Genomic DNA, 21,437 nt, shown 5'->3' with positions numbered 1-21,437 from the left:
GCTATATTAATAATATAGGCATATCATCAGAGATAATGAAGGTTATTTCAGAATGATAAAGAGGTCAATCTACCCAGAAGATATAATAATCTTAAACATAAGCAAAAACTAATAAAACTGAAAGCAGATACAAATAATCCACAAGTTTGGTTGGAGACTTCAATTCTTCTCTCTGTTACATATAAATACAAATATATGAAATATGATATATATATAGTTTTACATATATGTGATAGTTATTTTTATGTGTCAACTTGACTGGGCTGAGGGATGCCCAGATGGCTGGTAAAATATTATTTCTTATTTTTGGGTGTTTCTGTGAGCATCTGTCCTGAAAAGATTAGTATTTGAATCAGTAGACTAAGTAAACAAGTTTGTCTTCACTAATATAGGTGGACAACATCCAATCGGTTAAAGGCCTAAACAAAAAAGCAAAAGAAGGGTGAATTTGCTCTCTCTGCTTGAGCTGGGACATTTATTTTCCTTTGCCCTTGGCTATAAGCACCCCTGGTTCACAGGATTTCATATTCAGACCGAGACTTACACCATTGGCCCCCGATTTACCATACATACAAAAGTTTATCTGGGGGCTCTCTATCCTATTCATTGGTCTACAATATGTCTATATTTGTACCAGTACCACACTGTTTTGATCACTGTAGCTATATAATAAGTTTGGAAATCTGGGAGTGTGTCACCTCCAAATCTGTTCTTTTTCAAGATTATTTTGGCTATTCAGGGTCCCTGAAATTCCATATGAATTTTAGGAGGGATTATCCTATTTCTGTGAAAAAAACTCATTGAGATTTCAATGGAGATTGCACTGAACCTGCAGATTGCTTTGGACAGTATTGACATCAACAATATTAAGTGACAATGAGTTTTTGGATATGACAATGGAAACACGGGCAACAAAAGCAAATACTGGTAATTTGGGCTACATAAAAATCAAATACTTGGTACATCAAAGGACAATCAGCAAAGTGAAAAGGCAGTTAATCTAGGGAGTAAGAGAACATATTTACAAATCACCTATCTCATAAGAGATTAATTTCCCGAATATACAAAGAATTACAAGTCAAGGACAAAAAAAAAATCTGATTAAAAATAGGCAAAGGACTTGAATAGATATTTCTCTGAAGAAGATATACAAATGGCCAATAAGCACATGAAAAGATGCTCAGCATCCCTAATCATTAGGAAACACAAATCAAAACCATAATGAGATACCACCTCATACCCATTAGGATGGCTACAAGCCAAATAAAAGCAAAAAGAGAAAATAGAAGTGTTGGTGAGGATATGGAGAAATTGGAACCCTGTGCACTGCTTATGAGAATATCAAATGATGCGGCTACTGTGGAAAACAATATGGTGGTTCCTTAAAAAATTAAAAATTGAATTATCATATAATCTAACAAGACCCACTTCTGGGTATACACTCCAAATATTTGAAAGCAAGGTCTTAAAAATGTAGTTCCACACCCATGTTTATAGCAGCATTATTCACAATAACCAAAAGCTGAAAGCGATCCAAGTGCCTATCAATGGATGCAAGGATAAAAAATATGGTATATACATACATTGGAATATATTCAGCTTTTAAAAAGGAAGGAAATTCTGTCACATACTACAACTTGGATGAATCTTAAGGACATTTTGCTAGGTGAAATAAGCCAGTCGCAGTAAGACAAACAGATTCATTTACGTGAGGTAGTTAGAAGAGTAAAAATCAAAAAATAGAAAACAGAATTGTGGTTGCCACACTATTGGGGAGGAGGAATAGGGAATAACCCACTGTTATTCAGTGGGTATAGAGTTAGAGTTTTGTAAGATGAAAATTGTTCTAGAAATTGGTTGTGCAACATGAATGTACTTAACCCTACTGACATATAGGCTTAAAATTAGTTAAATGGTACTTTTTATGTATATTTTACTACAATTAAAATCTTATTTTAAAAAAAATACCAATTGTTATATCCTTTGAAATAAAGTATTTACATCTCTTTTCAGTTTTAATTGTACTTTAATGTTATCACCAATAACAAACACTTCTATGCTTTAAAACAAATTTGCAGGACGAAAATGGGAACAAATATATAAGGAGATAGATACCTAAAAATAGAGACTATGGCAAACAGTTTCTGAAACGACTCCAATCATGCCCTCTATCGTGATATTCGTGCCTTCATGTCCTCCCCTCTCCTTGAGTGTGGGCTGGACCCAGAGGCTCAGAGTAACAGCTTACGGACAAAGTGATAGGATGGCATTCGTAAGATTAGGTCACAAAATTCTGTAACTCTCCTCCTATTTTCTCTTACAGACACTCTCTCACAAACTCTCTCCCTGCCTCTTCTCACTTCCTCACTCTGATGGAGCAAGTTGCAATGTTTTTAATTGCTCTATGAAGAGGCCCACAGGCAAAGACTTGTGGGCCAGTAATGAGCAAAGAATTCAAGTTCTCAGCCTAAAGTTCACAAAGAAATAAATCCTGTCAGCATCTACATGAATACCTTTGGAGATGAATCCTTTTCTCAGTAAAGCCTTGATATGGCTCCTACCTTGACTGAGCTCTTGAGAGATCCCAAGACCTAGAGGACCTAGCCAAGCCAATCCAGATTCCTGACCCACCTACATTGCAAAAGTATAGTTTTTTAAACCACCAAATTTGGGGATGTTTTTCTACATCAAAATAGGAAATTACTATATGGCAAATGCCATTGAGTGAGACAAAAAAAGGCGGGGGGGGGGGACGCTAAGGGATTATGAGACATTTCAAAGAAAGCGACAATCTCCAAGGGTAAGGAGACAGGCAGAAATAATCCCTAAAAGGTGGAACTCAGCATGTTCCTAAAGTTAGAAATTACTGATGTTCAGAATATTTTGGGGAGGAAAACAAAAAACCAACTATATTTATTTTAAGCACATTTTTGTCATAGCTTCGAGCATCACCATGGGCCAGTCTACACTCTTTCTTCCTCAGAGCAAACTAGCTCTCAATTTAGCTGATGAGATTATTTTTAAATCTACATAAGATATGTGTATTTGGGGCTTTGAAGCTGTGGAATGAGAAGGAATGGAAAAATCAAAGCAGCTTTCTTAATCATTAGTAGAGATATCTGTTTATAGTTTCTGAATGAATGCTCGGGCTGTGAAGCAGCATTTGGACTGCATGAATACTATCCCTGGAATCTCACGAGAGAAAATCCAGTCCTTAACTAATTCCCAGAAATCTACATTGGTCAACCACAAAACACGATCGGCCAGTTCCATTAATCTTAAATGCCCCCAAATTCTCTGTAAATCTTTAGCTGAATTATTTATCTTCTTTGGGTTTTGCCAATGCCTGGTTTGACCAGCTAACTTTAGTGATGAGTAGGCAAAGCTTCCTTCAGTTTGAAATGTGTGTGATTTTAGACACAAACATTTTCAAATGACAAAATAAATTATTTCATTAGGTTCAGTGGCTGATCAACAGTTTATATTCTTCTACAACTGAATTGCTTAGCAATTAGAAGACATGTCCATCTAAATGTGCTTTCTAATCTTTGCTTCCCCATAAATTGGGAAATAGGCAAGGTGCTTCACTAGCTCCATAATATGTTCAGCATCACAGAAGGACTCAGAAGGTACAAGTCCAAATCTAGCCCCATTTCTCACATACACATACACCGCAAAGGTAAATAAGTAAAACACTTTATAAATGGACAACATTGTGAGCCTGTGTTATTCAAATTGCCACATGTGACTAATAACATTAAAACTAAAATTAAATTAGGGGCATCTGGGTGGCACGGTCAGTTGAGGCCAATTCTTGGTTTTGGCTCACGTCATGATTTTAGGGTTGTGAGAGAAAGCCCTGTGTCAGGCTCTGCGCTCAGCATAGAGTCCGCTTGAGATCTCTTTCCTCTGCCCCTCCCCTGTGCTCTCTCTCTTAAATAAATAAATCTTTAAAAATTAAATTAAATATTTCACTCCTCAGTAACACTAAACGTTTTAAGTGTTCAATAGCCATATGAGTCTTGTAGCTACCGAACTGGGCTGCACAAGAGTAGACCTTCCATCATAGAAAGCTGTGTTGTACAAAGCTTCCTTAAACATCACCCCTTTTTCGTTTTCTTACTTCAAAAATGAAGATCAGGGGGCGGAGCAAGATGGCGGAGGAGTAGGAGACCTAGATTTCGTCTGGTCTCAGGAATTCAGCTGAATAGGGATCAAACCATTCTGAACACCTACGAACTCAACAGGAGATCAAAGAGGAGAGTAGCAACAACTCTCTGAACAGAGAAGTGACCACTTACTGGAAGGTAGGACGTGCGGCCAAGTGAATCCGAGACGATATTCGGGAGGATAGATGGCGGGGGAGGGGGCCTCCGTCGGCCGCTTCTGGCAAGTGATAGAGCCGCGGAGCACAAAATCGGACCTTTTAGAAGTTGGCTCCGCTGAGGGATGTCGCTCCAGTGGCTAAGCGGGGGTGGAACCCTCGCGGGACAGTGTGGTCTCAGGACCCTTGGGGTCACAGAAAGACCGGGGCAGCCTGAGTGCGCCAGAGCTCCCAGGTATCGGAGCGGGGAAGCCGGCTGCAGAGACGGAGCTGAGACGCGGGCTCTCAGCTTGGGGTTGCCATAAACTGTGATCCACGGCCCAGTCGGGCCACTGCTCCTGCAGCAGGGACCCAACAGGCGGCAGATCAGGGGAGACTCGCCTTCCTTCCCGGGGAGGAGCGGCGCGGGAATGCACCACAGGGATCTGCTGGATTTGGAGACTCCACACGGGGTTGGGTGCCAGAGATACAAACGCTTGGTCACAGGCCAGGTGAGCACGGAGTGCGGCTGGAGACCAGGGACAAGGGAGTGACTGCTTTTCTCTGGGGGCGCACTGAGGAGCGGGGCCCCGAGTTCTCAGGTCCTCCGGGTGGAGATTGGGAGGCCATCATTTTTGCCCTGGTCCTCCAAGGCTGTACGGAGAGCTTGCAGGGAACAAAACTCCTGAGAGCAAACCGGAGCAGCTTCCTTAGCCCGGACCGAAAAGGGCGGGGCAATTCAGCCTCCGGCAAAGACATTTGGAAACCACGGCAACAGGCCCCTCCCCCAGAAGATCAGCACGAACAGCCAGCAAGCCAAGACCAAGTTTACCGATCAAGGAGAATGGGAGAACTCCAGCGCTAGGGGAATACTGCACATAGAATTCATGGCTTTTTTTTACCATGATTCATTAGTTCATCAAAGTTAATTTTTGTTAACTGTTTTTTTTTTCTTTTTCTTTTTCCCTTTTTCAACCAACATCTTATCAATCTCTTAAAAAAAAAAAAACATTTTTTATTTTTCATTTTTAGAGTCATATTTTATCCCTTCATAGTAGTTACCCTTATTTTTGGCAAATATATATAAGTTGTTCTCTCTTTAAAATTTTGAGATACAGTTTCTTCTAACAGATAAAAATATACCCTAAATCACTAGTGTATGGTTCTGTTCTAGTCTCCTGCCTGATCACATTCTCTCCCTTTTTTCTTTTTTTTTTTTTTAATCTTCTTTCTTTTTTCAAACAACTTCTTATCTTATCAAGTCCTTTTATAAAATCTTTTATAATTTTCATCTTTACAGTCATCTTCTATCCCTTCATTGTATCAACCCTTATTTTGTACATATATGTCTTTCTTCCTTTAAAATTTTAGGAGGCACTTTTTTCTAACAGACCAAAATACGCCCAAAATCTAGTGTGTGGCACTGATCTATGCACTAGCCTGATCATGTTTGATCACATTCTGCTTTTTTTGTATTGTTCTGTTTTTGTTTTTATCTTTTTTTTTCTTTTTTTTTTTCTCTTTCTTTTTTCTTTCTTTCCCTTTCTTTTCCCCTGGTTTCAGGTCTTTTCTGATTTGTATACAGTATATTTGCTGGGGACGTTGTAAACCTGTTAGCATTTTGTTCTCTCATTCACCTATTCTCCTCTGGACAAAATGACAAGACGAAAAAAATCACCTCAGCAAAAAGAACAAGAGGTAGTACCGTCAGCCAGGGACCTACTCAATACGGACATTAGTACGATGTCGGACCTAGAGTTCAGAATCATGACTTTAAAGATACTAGCTGGGCTTGAAAAAAGCGTGGAAGTTATTAGAGAAACCCTTTCTGGAGAAATAAAAGAACTAAAATCTAACCAAGTCGAAATCAAAAAGGCTATTGATGAGGTGCAATCAAAAATGGGGGCACTAACTGCTAGGATAAATGAGGCAGAAGAGAGAATCAGTGATATAGAAGACCAAATGATGGAAAGTAAAGAGGCTGAGAAAAAGAGGGAGAAACAACTACAGAATCACGAGGGCAGAATTCGAGAGATAAGTGATTCGATAAGATGAAACAACATTAGAATAATTGGGATCCCAGGAAAGAAGAAAGAGAGAGGGGGGCAGAAGGTATATTGGAGCAAATAATAGCAGAGAACTTCCCTAATGTGAGGAAGGAAACAGGCATCAAAATCCAGGAGGCACAGAGAACCCCTCTCAAAATCAATAAAAATAGGTCAACACCCCGACATCTAATAGTAAAACTTACGAGTCTCAGAGATAAAGAGAAAATCCTGAAAGCAGCTCGGGAGAAGAGATATGTAACCTAGAATGGTAAAAATATTAGATTGGCAACAGACCTATCCACAGAGACCTGGCAGGCCAGAAAGGACTGGCAAGATATCTTCAGAGCACTAAACGAGAAAAATATGCAGCCAAGAATACTATATCCAGCTAGGCTGTCATTGAAAATAGAAGGAGAGATAAAAAGCTTCCAGAACAAACAAAAACTAAAGGAATTTGCAAATATGAAACCAGCCCTCCAAGAAATATTGAAAGGGGTCCTCTAAGCAAAGAGAGAGCCTAAAAGCAGCAAAGATCAGAAAGGAACACAGACAACATACAGTAACAGTCACCTTACAGGCAATACAATGGCACTAAATTCATAACTTTCAATAGTTACCCTGAATGTAAATGGGCTCAACGCCCCAATCAAAAGACACAGGCTATCAGATTGGATTAAAAAACAAGACCCATCCATATGCTGTCTGCAAGAGACTCATTTTAGACCCAAAGACACCCCCAGATTGAAAGTGAGGGGGTGGAAAACCATTTACCATGCTAATGGACACCAAAAGAAAGCTGGGGTGGCAATCCTTATATCAGACAAACTAGATTTTAAAACAAAGACTGTAATAAGAGATGAGGAAGGACACTATATCCTACTTAAAGGGTCTATCCAACAAGAAGATCTAACAATTGTAAATATCTATGCCCCGAACATGGGGGCAGCCAATTATATAAGACAATTAATAACAAAAGCAAAGAAACACACTGACAACAATACAATAATAGTGGGGGACTTTAACACCCCCCTGACTGAAATGGACAGATCATCTAAGCAAAAGATCAACAAGGAAATAAAGACTTTAAATGACACACTGGACCAAATGGACTTCACAGACATATTCAGAACATTCCATCCCAAAGCAACGGAATACACATTCTTCTCTAGTGCCCATGGAACATTCTCCAGAATTGATCGCATCCTAGGTCACAAATCAGGTCTCAACCGGTACCAAAAGATTGGGATCATTCCCTGCATATTTTCAGACCACAATGCTTTGAAACTAGAACTCAGTCCCAAGAGGAAAGTCGGAAAGAACTCAAATACATGGAGGCTAAAGAGCATCCTACTAAAGAATGAATGGGTCAACCTGGAAATTAAAGAAGAATTAAAAAAATTCATGGAAACCAATGAAAATGAAAACACAACTGTCCAAAATCTTTGGGATACAGCAAAGGCAGTCCTGAGAGGAAAGTATATAGCAATACAAGCCTTTCTCAAGAAACAACAAAGGTCTCAAAAACACAATCTAACCCTACACCTAAAGGAGCTGGAGAAAGAACAGCAAATAAAGCCTAAACCCAGCAGGAGAAGAGAAATAATAAAGATCAGAGCAGAAATCAATGAACTAGAAACCAAAAGAACAGTAGAACAGATCAACGAAACTAGGAGCTGGTTCTTTGAAAGAATTAACAAGATTGATAAACCCCTGGCCAGACTGATCAAAAAGAAAAGAGAAATGACCCAAATCAACAAAATCATGAATGAAAGAGGAGAGATCACAACCAACACCAAAGAAATACAATTATAAGAACATATTATGAGCAACTCTATGCCAGCAAATTAGATAACCTGGAAGAAATGGGTGCATTCCTAGAGATGTATCAACTACCAAAACTGAACCAGGAAGAAATAGAAAACCTGAACAGACCTATAACCACTAAGGAAATTGAAGCAGTCATCAAAAATCTCCCAACAAACAAAAGCCCAGGGCCAGATGGCTTCCCAGGGGAATTCTATCAGACATTTCAAGAAGAATTAATACCTATTCTCCTGAAACTGTTCCAAAAGATAGAAATGGAAGGGAAACTTCCAAACTCATTTTATGAGGCCAGCATTACCTTGATCCCAAAACCAGACAAAGACCCCATCAAAAAAGAGAATTACAGACCAATATCCTTGATGAACATGGATGCAAAAATTCTCACCAAAATACTAGCCAATAAGATCCAACAGTACATTAAAAGGATTATTCACCATGACCAAGTGGGATTTATCCCTGGGCTGCAAGGCTGGTTCAACATCCGCAAATCAATCAACGTGATACAATACATTAACAAAAGAAAGAACAAGAATCATATGATCCTCTCAATAGATGCAGAAAAAGCATTTGACAAAGTACATCATCATTTCTTGATCAAAACTCTTCAGAGTATAGGGATAGAGGGTACATACCTCAATATCATAAAAGCCATCTACGAAAAACCTACAGCGAATATCATTCTCAATGGGGAAAAGCTGAGATCTTTTCCCCTAAGGTCAGGAACGCGGCAGGGATGTCCACTCTCACCACTGCTATTCAACATAGTATTAGAAGTCCTAGCCACAGCAATCAGACAACAAAAAGAAATCAAAGGCATCCAAATCGGCAAAGAGGAAGTCAAACTCTCACTCTTTGAAGATGATATGATACTTTATGTGGAAAACCCAAAAGACTCCACCCCAAAACTGCTAGAACTCATACAGGAATTCAGTCAGGTAGCAGGCTATAAAATCAATGCACAGAAATCAGTGGCATTCCTATACACCAACAACAAGACCCAAGAGAGACAAATCAAGGAGTCGATCCCATTCACAATTGCACTCAAAACCATAAGATACCTAGGAATAAATTTAACCAAAGAGGCAAAGGATCTGTACTCAGAAAACTATAAAATACTCAGGAAAGAAATTGAAGAAGACACAAAGAAATGGCAAAATGTTCCATGCTCATGGATTGGAAGAACCAACATGGTGAAGATGTCAATGCTACCTAGAGCAATCTACACATTCAATGCAATCCCCATCAAAATACCATCCACTTTTTTCAAAGAAATGGAACAAATAATCCTAAAATTTGTATGGAACCAGAAGAGACCCCGAATAGCCAGAGGAATATTGAAAAAGAAAAGCAAAGCTGGCGGCATCACAATTCCGGACTTCCAGCTCTATTACAAAGCTGTCATCATCAAGACAGTATGGTACTGGCACAAAAACAGACACATCGATCAATGGAACAGAATCGAGAGCCCAGAAATGGACCCTCAACTCTATGGTCAACTTATCTTTGACAAAGCAGGAAAGAATGTCCAGTGGAAAAAAGACAGTCTCTTCAACAAATGGTGTTGGGAACATTGGACAGCCACATGCAGAAGAATGAAACTGGACCATTTCCTTACACCACACACAAAAATAGACTCCAAATGGTTGAAAGACCTAAACGTGAGACAGGAGTCCATCCAAATCCTAAAGGAGAACACAGGTAGCAATCTCTTCGACCTCAGCCGCAGCAACTTCTTCCTAGAAACATCACCAAAGGCACAGGAAGCCAGGGCAAAAATGAACTATTGGGATTTCATCAAGATAAAAAGCTTTTGCACAGCAAAAGAAACAGTCCACAAAACCAAAAGACAACCGACAGAATGGGAGAAAATATTTGCAAATGGCATATCAGATAAAGGGTTAGTATCCAAAATCTATAAAGAACTTATCAAACTCAACACCCAAAGAACAAATAATCCAATCAAGAAATGGGCAGAAGACATGAACAGACATTTTTCCAAAGAAGACATCCAAATGGCCAACAGGCACATGAAAAATTGCTCAACATCGCTCGGCATCAGGGAAATCCAAATCAAAACCTCAATGAGATACCACCTCACACCCGTCAGAATGGCTAAAATTAACAAGTCAGGGAACGACAGATGTTGGTGGGGATGTGGAGAAAGGGGAACCCTCCTACACTGTTGGTGGGAATGCAAGCTGGTGCAACCCCTATGGAAAACAGTATGGAGGTTCCTCAAATAGTTGAAATTAGAGCTACCATTCGATCCAGCAATTGCACTACTGGGTATTTACCCCAAAGATACAAATGTAGGGATCCGAAGGGGTATGTGCACCCCAATGTTTATAGCAGGAATGTCCACAATAGCCAAACTGTGGAAAGAGCCAAGATGTCCATCAACAGATGAATGGATAAAGAAGAGGTGGTATATATACACAATGGAATATTATGCAGCCATCAAAAGGAATGAGATCTTGCCATTTGCAACGACGTGGATGGAACTGGAGGGTGTTATGCTGAGTGAAATAAGTCAATCAGAGAAAGACATGTATCATATGACCTCACTGATATGAGGAATTCTTAATCTCAGGAACAAACTGAGGGTTGCTGGAGTGGTCGGGGGTGGGAGGGATGGGGTGGCTGGGTGATGGACATTGGGGAAGATATGTGCTACGGTGAGCGCTGTGAATTGTGTAAGACTGTTGAATCACAGATCTGTACTTCTGAAACAAATAATGCAACATATTTTAAGAAAAAAGAAAAAGAAGAAGATAGCGGGAGAGGAAGAATGAAGGGGAGTAAGTCAGAGGGGGAGACGAACCAGGAGAGATGATGGACTCTGAAAAACAAACTGAGGTTTCTGGAGGGGAGGAGGGTGGGGGATGGGTTAGCCTGGTGATGGGTATTGAGGAGGGCACATTCTGCATGGAGCACTGGGTGTTATGAACAAACAATGAATCATGGAACACTACACCAAAACAAATTATGTAATATATGGTGATTAACATAACAATAAAAAATTTAAAAAAAGATAAAAAAAATTAAAAAAATAAAAAGAAAAGTTCAAAACATGCAAACTCAAGCACTATATCACTTGTCCATGTAGGAAAATTATAATAAAGAGCAAGGAAATAAACACAGACAAACAAAAAAAAAATGAAGATCAAAATCCCTGCCTGCCTTACAATATAGATAGGATGATCAAGTGTGATAATTTTTATAAAAGTTCCTTACATATATACAACATATTATTATCATTGTTTCCATTGCTTTGATTTTTTATCAATAAAAATATGACACCTCTGGATGAACTGACAGGACTATTCTCAGAGGCAAAAATGCCAGTTTATACAGAAGTACTAGCAAAATGTGATGTTTTATACTTATATTCATAAATTACTATTTTAAAAGTGTTTTTCCCAAGTTTTCATTTAAATTCCAGTTAGTTAACACACAGTGTAATATTAGTTTCAGAAGTAGAATTTAGTAATTCATCACTTCCATACAAAAGCTAGTGCTCATCACAATGAGTGCCCTCCTTAATCCCTATTCCCTGTTTAGCCCATCCTTTCACCTACTTTCCTTCTGGTAATCATTAGTTTGTTCTCTCTAGTTAAAAGTCTGTTTCTCGGTTTGCCTCTGTGTCTGTTTTTTTCACCCTTTGCTTGTTTGTTTTGTTCCTTAAATTCCACATGAGTGAAATCTTATGGTATTTGTCTTTGTCTCTGACTGACTTACTTCACTTAGCATAATACTCCCTAGCTCCACCCACATCATTGCAAATGGCAAGATTTTATTCTTTTTATGGCTGAGTAATATTCCAAAAACAAATAATCCAGTTAAAAATGGGGAGAAGACATGAATAGACATTTTTCCAGAGAAGAAATACAGATGGCTAACAGACACATCACTCATCATCAGGGAAATACAAATGAAAACCACAATGAGAGATCACCTCACACTTTTTAGAATGGCTAAAATTAACAACACAGGAAACAACAGGTGTTGGCAAGGAGGCAGAGAAAGGGGAACCCTGTTACTCAGTATGGAGGTTCCTCAAAAAGTTAAAATATCCAGCAACTGCACTACTAGGTATTGACCCAAAGATACAAAAATACTCATTCAAAGGGATACATGTACCGCAATGTTTATAGCAACATTATTGACAATAGCCAAATTATGGAAAGAGCCCAAGTGTCCATCGACTGATGAATGGATAAAGAAGATGCAGTATATACACACAATGGAATATTACTCAGACAGCAAAGTATTTTCAAAATTACTTTTTCACCATTTTAATCAATGCAATTTTTACTGCATTTTCTAAATAAACAAACTTCTAATAGGGTGAGATTTTTAAAAATGATACTGATTGGTGTGCACATCACATTTTGATTAGCGGAAGTGTAGAAGTGTGTCAAATATTGTTTTTATGGTATAATAATCACTTGAAAATACATTTCAAATTAATAAATCATTTTAAATTAACGAATTATTATGGTATATGAAATTAAAACAAAATATAACTTAATGAGTGGGAAATATGCAATGTACAAAATTGAGTACCTGCAACTTTTATTCACTTGAAATTTGATGTAGGTGAGTTGAATGATCACAAAATCACACCAGTATATGACCTGTTGAAACACTTCCTCTTTTTGTTTAGAAACCAGAAAAACCTTTCTTCTGTTTTCTAGTTTCTAGCAATGGTATCTTTTAGGCAGGTATTTTAAGAATAATAGATTTACTTGTTCTTCATATATAGCACTCAGAATAGAATTACTTTGCAGCATCCTTTACTGTTTTGATGATACTGTGCCTGATAGTTACAAACCACCTAATAAATCTAAGCAGGCTTTGAGCTTTCATAACTTAGGTGCTCACCACATCTCCCAGTGCTCTTGTTACTCTGCCAACATTTTGTGATGGTTAAGAAGTTAAAAAATTTTGAACAACACAAAAGTGTCAGAATAAGGTATTCTTCCAATAATATATGCATGGGTAATACTAAACAAAAACTATTAGGTTTACATCTGTAATTAAGAATGTTACCCACAATGCTTAGTTGGCTCAGTTGGTTAAGTGTCCAACTCCTGATTTCGGCTCAAGTCATGATCTCAGGGTCTTGAGATTGAGCCCCACACTGGGCTCTGCACTGGGAGTGGAGCCTGCTTAAGATTCTCTCTCTCCCTCTGCCTCTACCCCTCCCCTGTGCTCTCTAAAAACAAACAAACAAAAATTGAGATTAGTTAATATTTTGAAATTGTGCTTTTGGGGCACCTGCGTGGCTCAGTCAGTTAAGCATCTGCCCTCAGCTCAGGTCATGATCCCGGGTTCCTGAGATCGAGCTCTGCGTCGGGCTCCCTGCTCAGTGGGGAGCCTGCTTCTCCTTCTCCCTCTGCCTGGCGCTCTGCCTACTTGTGCTCTCTGTATCTCTATTAAATAAATAAATAAAATCTTTAAAAAAAAGAAATTGTGCTTTTACATTTAGTACTTCCTATAAAAGCAGTTGGTCATTTTAATAGGATAGTTTTTATATTAATTATAAATTAACACTTTATAATTTACATTAATCATAATATACTTTATAATTTATATCAATTGAATGGCTACACTGATATAGGCATTTTATTAATAAAAATTAACATATCAATTAATATAAATTAATATAACACTATGATATATTAATTGTATTACTTATATCAATATGTTAAATTATTTTAACTTTGGAGATTTTTCCTTTGAAATTTGGCTATTCTAGGGCACCAAAAACAAGTATAATTAGATATTGAAATATAATTTTTGAAAATTGCTGAAACATTTTATATATACATTATGTAAATATACTATTTATATATAAATTTATACATACTTTTCTTTATATATTTATTTATGTTTTATTTATATTTCTTAAATTATGTATATATGTTAAAATTTTTTTTATTTGAATATAGTTGACACACAAAATTACATTACTACCAGATCTACAGCATATTGATCCAACTTTGCTATACAATATGTTATGCTCACAAGTGTAGCTACCATTTGTCACCATACAATGCTATTATAATATCAGTGACTAAATTCCCTATAGTGTCCCTTTTATTCCCATGACTTATTCATTCCATAACTGTTTTTATAAATATATAAAATATACATGTATGCATTCATTTGTAAAATAAAACCATGAACACAAAAAAGAGTGTTATGTATAGATATATACTTATATACATTCATTGCAAATTAAAATATGGGCACAAAATCAGATTTTTATAGTTGTAAAGCATGGACATGAAATATTGATACCAAATAAAGATAATTATTTTAGACCCCTATCCAACTGGAATAAAAATGATTTTTACTTTCTATGTCATCAAAACCATACTTCCTAGAAAATCAATTCTAAGTACCATTTGAGCCTGAAATCCATGAAGTAAGCTCAAATATCAAACTTTATATAACTATAATAATATAAGCACTATTAATAGAAAATCACAAGTAATAAAAAAATCATAATATGAAATTATAGACACATTTAACAGTGAATGAATAAACCCAAAGTGAAAAGCTTGATGTACGTTTTTTAGTTTTGTATAAGTAGGTTATATACTTTGTCTATTTCCATATAGGTGGCACCCAAAGGGATATGCCCCCTTTTCAATTCTGTATTACTATAATTTTATTAATATTATCTTAATGCATATATAGTAAAAACAATTTCTCTGTAATTCTGAAGAAATCATAAATTCTGTAGGACACCAGCTAGCAGAAAATAGATTTAAAAAAAACCCCCAAAACCCTGAAATCTTTTCACAAAGAAAAACGCTTAAACAAATAGCTTTCAAATTCTAGTGCTCTCCAACATTCCCACTGAAATGATCAAAGGCTTGGATCATGTGTGGCAGGATAATATTTACATGTTGTCTGTGTATGTGCCCTTCTTCCATATCCAGAAAGTAGCTGGGCTTTGTTTTTTTTGCCACAGATTTTGGATGACCAGATAAAAGTTAAAAGTGCTTCTTCTCCTTTTGTGCAATTTTAAGCTTAGCAAAGAGGATTCCTAGGATTTTGAGGGAAATGGAGGGGAAAGGAGAATTTAGAAAGAAGCAACTAGATGGGAAGGACTGAAATTGAGAAGGGGGCTAACTAATCTATGTCCTTGGGAAACCGTAGTACCCCACGGAGAAGGCAAGACCTCAAGGGAACACAATATCAAACGCACGTCTAGAGCTTGCTGTGTGCGAGGCATTGTTTGGAGAACTTCACCTGCATTTATTCATTTAATCCTCAATAAAATATTCTGAGATCACATACAAGAATTTACATTTTACAGATAAAAAAAACTGAGGCAAAGAGAAGTTATATAATACACAATGCGGCCCAACTACTAGTAGAGACAATATTTGACTTGTAACTGTTTGGTTCCACTGTGTGCATTCATCCCCTGGCCTCTTCCACTGCTAAAGGCTGTTATGGGTACATGGTATCTTGTTGGCAAAACCTTCACTGTTATAGCCCTAAATAAAGTCCAGGAAGAGCTTGTCTCTCTGAAGGTGATATTAGGGTACATGGTAATTGTTAGAATATAAGAATTTCTGAGATTAAATTTTCCACCAGCCTGGAAAAATGGGGGCTTAGAGGCATAATTAAGTTAATCTAAAACAAAATTTTTAAAAATGTCAATAGTCCCACACACTTTGTGACAGATAATAATATGCAAGAAACTTTGAGGCTTTTAGGCAAGATATACTACAGAAACAACTAGACCAGGTGATAAGCCAATGACCCACCATTCACCAATTCAAGACAACTATTGCCCTCAAGTATGTGAAGCAGATTCCAATAGATATGCACTCTTATTTTAGAATCTCTGGGATCAGGGATGAGAAGTCGCTGGAAAAGATAGGAGGTATAAATCTTGATTCAACTATGGCCTTGGGGAAGGTCACAGATGCCTGAAATGACACAGAGTAAGGACCCTGTGTTGGCAATATTCCTCCTTGCTTATACTTAGGGCAGCTGGACTTGTTTGGCAAAGAGGTTTGGGTTTTTATTTGTTTCTCTAGTAAGTGGGGTTAAATGAGCCTCTGAGAGAATACGAGCAGTGTCCTAACCAAATTCTAATGGTACAATCAAAATGGAGACAGAACAATGCCATGCTTGCTGCTATCACTCCATGATTGTCTAGCTCCCTAAGTTAAGACTCTTCAGATTAGAGGGTTTCTGAACTGGAAAAGAAAACTAGAGTGAATATAAACATTTTGCTTCCTTTTGGGTATAACTGATTAAAACCAAAACAAACCAATCTCTGAGATGACCTTTCTGAAGTTTCAGTGAAGCACAAGTGCAGTGAGTTAGCAAGAAAAAAAATATATGTATATAGGGGCGCCTGGGTGGCTCAGTCATTAAGCATCTGCCTTCGGCTCAGGTCATGATCCCAGGGTCCTGGGATCGAGCCCCACATCGGGCTCCCTGCTCCTCAGGAAGGCTGCTTCTCCCTCTCCCACTCCCTCTGCTTGTATTCCCTCTCTCCCTGTGTCTCTCTCTGTCAAATAAATAAGTAAAATCTTTAAAAAAAATATACGTATAATATACATATACATATACACACAATACACACACACACACACACACACACACACACACACATATTGATGGCAGAGTTTTCTTCTGCATCAGAGAGCTAAACTGTTAAAGATGTAATCCAGATGACTTAGAAATTAATCACTTAAAACTTTGGTAGCAAAATTAAAAGGAATAAGAAAAGACTTCTCTTTCCTAAAAAATAAAGAAGTAATCCTCTACTCTTTCCACTAATTACATTAAAAAATACTGGAGAGAAGAAGGCAGACTGGCAAGGGACCTTGGCATCCAGGAAATAACAGTGCTGAGTCTGTGGGTTTTCTTTTATCTTTATATATTGCAGACTTGGTGTTACAAAAGCCAGTAACTTGTAAATGTCAATGGGCACAGACAATAAAAGCCCTAACAAAAGTTTGCTCCTGTTTGGTTTTAAAAGGATCATAAAAGGGACAGTCTAGCATGACTTAAACAAAAAAACAAACAAAAACTTTTAGAAAACAGCTACTTTACTCTATCCAAAAAGCACAGAAGAAATTGTAGTCCCACCTCTACTCACACCAGCAAATGCCTAGGATGTAACCTAGACTTCCACTCTCCACTAGTTATAAAAATTTGCCCTTCCTCTCTTCAGGCATCCTCATGAAAGTGACACTGTCTTTAAACCCTGCATGGCAATCCCTGATGCACCACCATAATGCCTAGGGAAGATAGGGTGACCCAGAAGTCCAAACACTTCCTTGAGATCTTCCAACTTTATTAATTAATTTTTTTTTTGAGATTAAGAGCAGGAGTGACAGGGAGAGTGAGAGGGAGAAGCAGACTCTCCACTGAGCAGGGAGCCCGATGCCAGGCTCAATCCCAGGACCCTGAGATCATGACCTGAGCCAAAGGCAGATGCTCAACCGACTGAGCCACCAAGATGCTCCGAGATCATCCAACTTTTAGATGAATAGCCAAAATGCTTTATTGTGGGAGCAGGCAACATGGATTCCAAGCAGATGCAGCAGATCCACATGTCCCTCCATGGGAAGGCTGTGGGACTGATGGGCAAGAACACCATGATACACAAGGTCATCTGAAGGCATCTGGAGAACAACCCTGCTGTGCAGAAACTATGACCTCACATTAGGGGGAATGTGGGCTTTGTGTTCACCAAGGAGGACCTCACTGAGATCAGGGACATACTGCTGGCCAATAAGGTGTCAGCTGCTACCTGTACTGGTGGCATAGCCCCACGTAAAGTCTCTGTGTCAGCCCAGAACACTGGTCTGGGGCCTGAGAAGACCTTGTACTTCCAGGATTTAGGCATCACCACTAAAATCTCCAGGGACACCACTGAAATCCTGAGTGATGTGCAAATGTTTAACACTGGAGACAAAGTGGGAACCAGCGAAGCCATACTGCTAACCATGCTGAACATCTCCCCCTTCTCCTTTGGGACGACCATCCAGTAGGTGTTTGACAATGGTAGCATCTACAACCCTGAAGTGCTTGACATCACAGAGGAAACTCTGCATTCTCGCTTCATGGCAAGTGTCCCCAGTGTTGCCAGTGTATGTCTGCAGATAGGTTACCTGACCATTGCATCAGTGCCCCATTCTACCATCAAAGGATACAAGCAGGTCCTGACTTTGTCTGTGGTGACTGACTACACCTTCCCACTTGCTGAAAAGATCAAGACCATCTTGGCTGATCCATCTGCATTTGTTGCTACTTCCCCTGTGGCCACCACCACCACTGCTGCACCTGCTGCTGCTGCAGCCCCAGCCAAGGCTGAAGCAAAGAAGAGTCACAGGAGTCAGACAAGGAGAGGGGATTTGGTCTCTTGCACTAAGCACTGAAAAGCAACTGATTCAGCCAACTTTATTTGTGAAACAAGGAAATAAAGGCTTACTTCTCTTAAAAAAAAAAAAAAAATTGCCTAACCCTGCTGTCGATTACGATGGATCAGATAAGTCTGAGTGGTGAGCCAGGACTTTTATCCTTGCAAGAATGAGTGGCATCTAGGCTGTCTTTATTTTTCTCCTTTGACATCGGTGGAGACCATGTGGGAATCCTGTACTTCTATATCCACCTGAAGGTAACAGGGTACCCCTCCTTATTCTTGACTGAGGTGATGTTAGTAGATAGTCAGGACTTCATCACTACTCAGTAGCAAAAAGAAGTTACCTCCTCTACAGTCAAAGGAGGCTGAGTAGAGAATCAGGACTTTCACTGTACCTGGCAGTACTGAGCGGTACTCTCCCTTCCCCTGCCAGACTAGTGTCAAAGAAGGCTAGCCAAACCAAGACTTAAATGAGATCCAAAGTTTCATACATAGTCCCCCAAATATCTAGGACTTAATTCAAAGATCTCTTGACATGCAAAGAGCCAGGAAGATCTCAACTTAAATGAGAAAAGATAATCAACAGATTGCCAACACTTAAGTGATTAAGTGATATAAATGTTAGAAATATCTGACAAGAATTTTAAATCATTCATCATAAAAATGCGTCTATGAACAATTATGAACATATGTGATATATTTTTTAAAACAGAAATCCTTAGCAAAGAAATAGAAAATATAAATAAGAACCCTGGAGGGAGAACAATAGAAATTATGCAATTTGAACAGAAAGAATATAATTTGGAAAATAATGCAAAAATAGGGATTCAGGGATCTGTGGGACTATTACAAAGGATCTAACATACACGTTATCAGAGTTCTGGAGAAGGAGAAAAGGGCAGAGTTGGGAAAAGTATTCAAAGAAATAGAAGTTGAAAACTTCCCCAAATTAGACATACATTAAACTGAGAAAATCCCAAACAAGATAGACCAAAGGAATTCATGCCCAGACTTAACAGTAAACTTTTGAAAATTAAAGGAAAAGAAAAATTTTGAAAGCAAACAGAGAGAAACAACACCCTACCTATAGGGGAAAATTTTCTAATGATAGTGAATTCCTGATAAGAATTCATGGAGGCCAAAAGGAAGTAGCATTTTTTTTTTCGTCAGAGAGAGAGAAAGAGAGAACAAGCAGAGAGAGCATCAGGCAGAGAGAGAAGTAGGATCCCCGCTGAGCAAGGAGCCCAATGAGCCCAAAGGGGGACTAGATCCCAGGCCCCTGGGATCGTGACCTGAGCCAAAGGCAGACGTTTAACCAACTGAGCCACCCAAGCATCCCAGAAGTAGTATGTTTTAAAGTGCTGAAATAAAAGAACTTCATTCCAGAACACACACCCAAGAATAATAAACTTCAGAAATAAAGAGGAATTCAAGAGTGTCTCAGATGATGGAAAATAAAATAAAATAAACAAAACAGAAACAAAAATTGAACAAGAATTGTTGCCAGAAGATTTACCCTAAAATAATGGCTTAAGGAAGTTATCTAAACAGAAAAGAAATGATAAAGGAACAAATTTTGAAACATCAAAAAAGAAGAACAAAACAACAAAGCAAAATTATGGGCAAATACAATAGACTTCCCTTCTCCTATTAAGTTTTCTAAATTATACCTGATGTTTGAAGCAAAAATTATAAAACTGTCTACTTTAGCGCTCAGTGAATTTTTGAAGCAAAAATTATAAAACTACTTTAGCTCTCAGGAAATATTTAAGATAATTATAATTGAGGTAAGGTAGAATAATGTAAGGGTAGAAAAAGTTTGCATACTTTACTCCAACTAATCATATGTTGACACCAGTAGACTGTTATAAGTTATGTAGATACAATATAAATCCTAAAGCAAATAATTAAAAATTCTGAACAAAGAGATACACTTACAGACATCACAGATAAATTAAAATGGAATTCTAAACAATGTTCAAGTAACCTATAGGAAGAGAAGAAAAAGAAAACACAGAACTGAAAAACAAATAGATCAGAAAACAAAAAATAAAATGATAGTCATAAGCTCTTGACATATCAGTAATTGCATTATATGTAAATAATCTAATTACAACAATTAAAAAATAAAGATTGCAAGAGTATATTTAAAATTATGATGCAACTGTATGCTATACAAGAACCTCACTTAAAATACAGGTTTCCCTCACTAAGTAGAGTGCTCTTATGTAACCTTCCATAAGCCACAACATGGCATAAAGTGAAGAAGCAATTATCATTAATTTATATGGAAAATTTTTTCTAGCATTCCCAGATCCCAAAAATAACCTCTCTTAGGCTTTTCTGATTCCTGAGGACACATCTTGCTAATGGATGCACAAAATAAATCAAGATAAAAAACAGATGCTCATAGACATATTTCAAAGCTAGGGAGGCTTAATGCTGAGAAGCTGAGCATCCTTCCTGGGGAAGGAGCTTGGTGGAGCACCTCTTGCTGCTACTGGTTGGCGCTACCTCTATAACGGCTCATTGCAAAAGAAACACTGAACGCTCTTTTTGCCTTTTTTCATTAAAGTGAAAATCCTCTTAGGATTTCTTTAGGTTAATGGAAACAGGTACTAATGTAGATCTTTCATAAAAGTGAAGTGGCATAACGCAAACTTTCAAAAAGTGGGGAATACCTGTATAATGACATATGGAGGTTGAAAGTCTAAGTATTTATAAAGAATATGCAAATAACCAAAGGAAAACAGGAGTGGCTGTATCAATATATCAGACGAGGATGACTTCCCAGCAAAGAAAATTATCAGGAACAGAGTGGGGCATTACATAGTGAGAAGGGCCAATCCACCAA

At 38.0% G+C, this 21,437-nt stretch overlaps 1 protein-coding gene and 1 pseudogene across 1 annotated transcript in view; one reads left to right on the top strand and one right to left on the bottom strand.

The window, feature by feature from the left end:
- LRRTM4 (leucine rich repeat transmembrane neuronal 4) overlaps window positions 1–21,437 on the bottom strand; it is a 732,047-nt gene that overhangs the window by 437,904 nt on the left and 272,706 nt on the right. The window lies entirely within an intron of this gene.
- On the top strand, window positions 17,453–18,592 carry LOC114218873 (putative ribosomal protein uL10-like pseudogene; annotated as a pseudogene).

Source organism: Eumetopias jubatus, unplaced genomic scaffold (genome assembly GCF_037043125.1).
Source record: "Eumetopias jubatus isolate StellerSeaLion01/CBP00866 unplaced genomic scaffold, mEumJub1_p1.0 scaffold_9, whole genome shotgun sequence".
NCBI lineage: Eukaryota > Metazoa > Chordata > Mammalia > Carnivora > Otariidae > Eumetopias > Eumetopias jubatus.
This window is presented reverse-complemented; position numbering and strand designations above follow the sequence as displayed.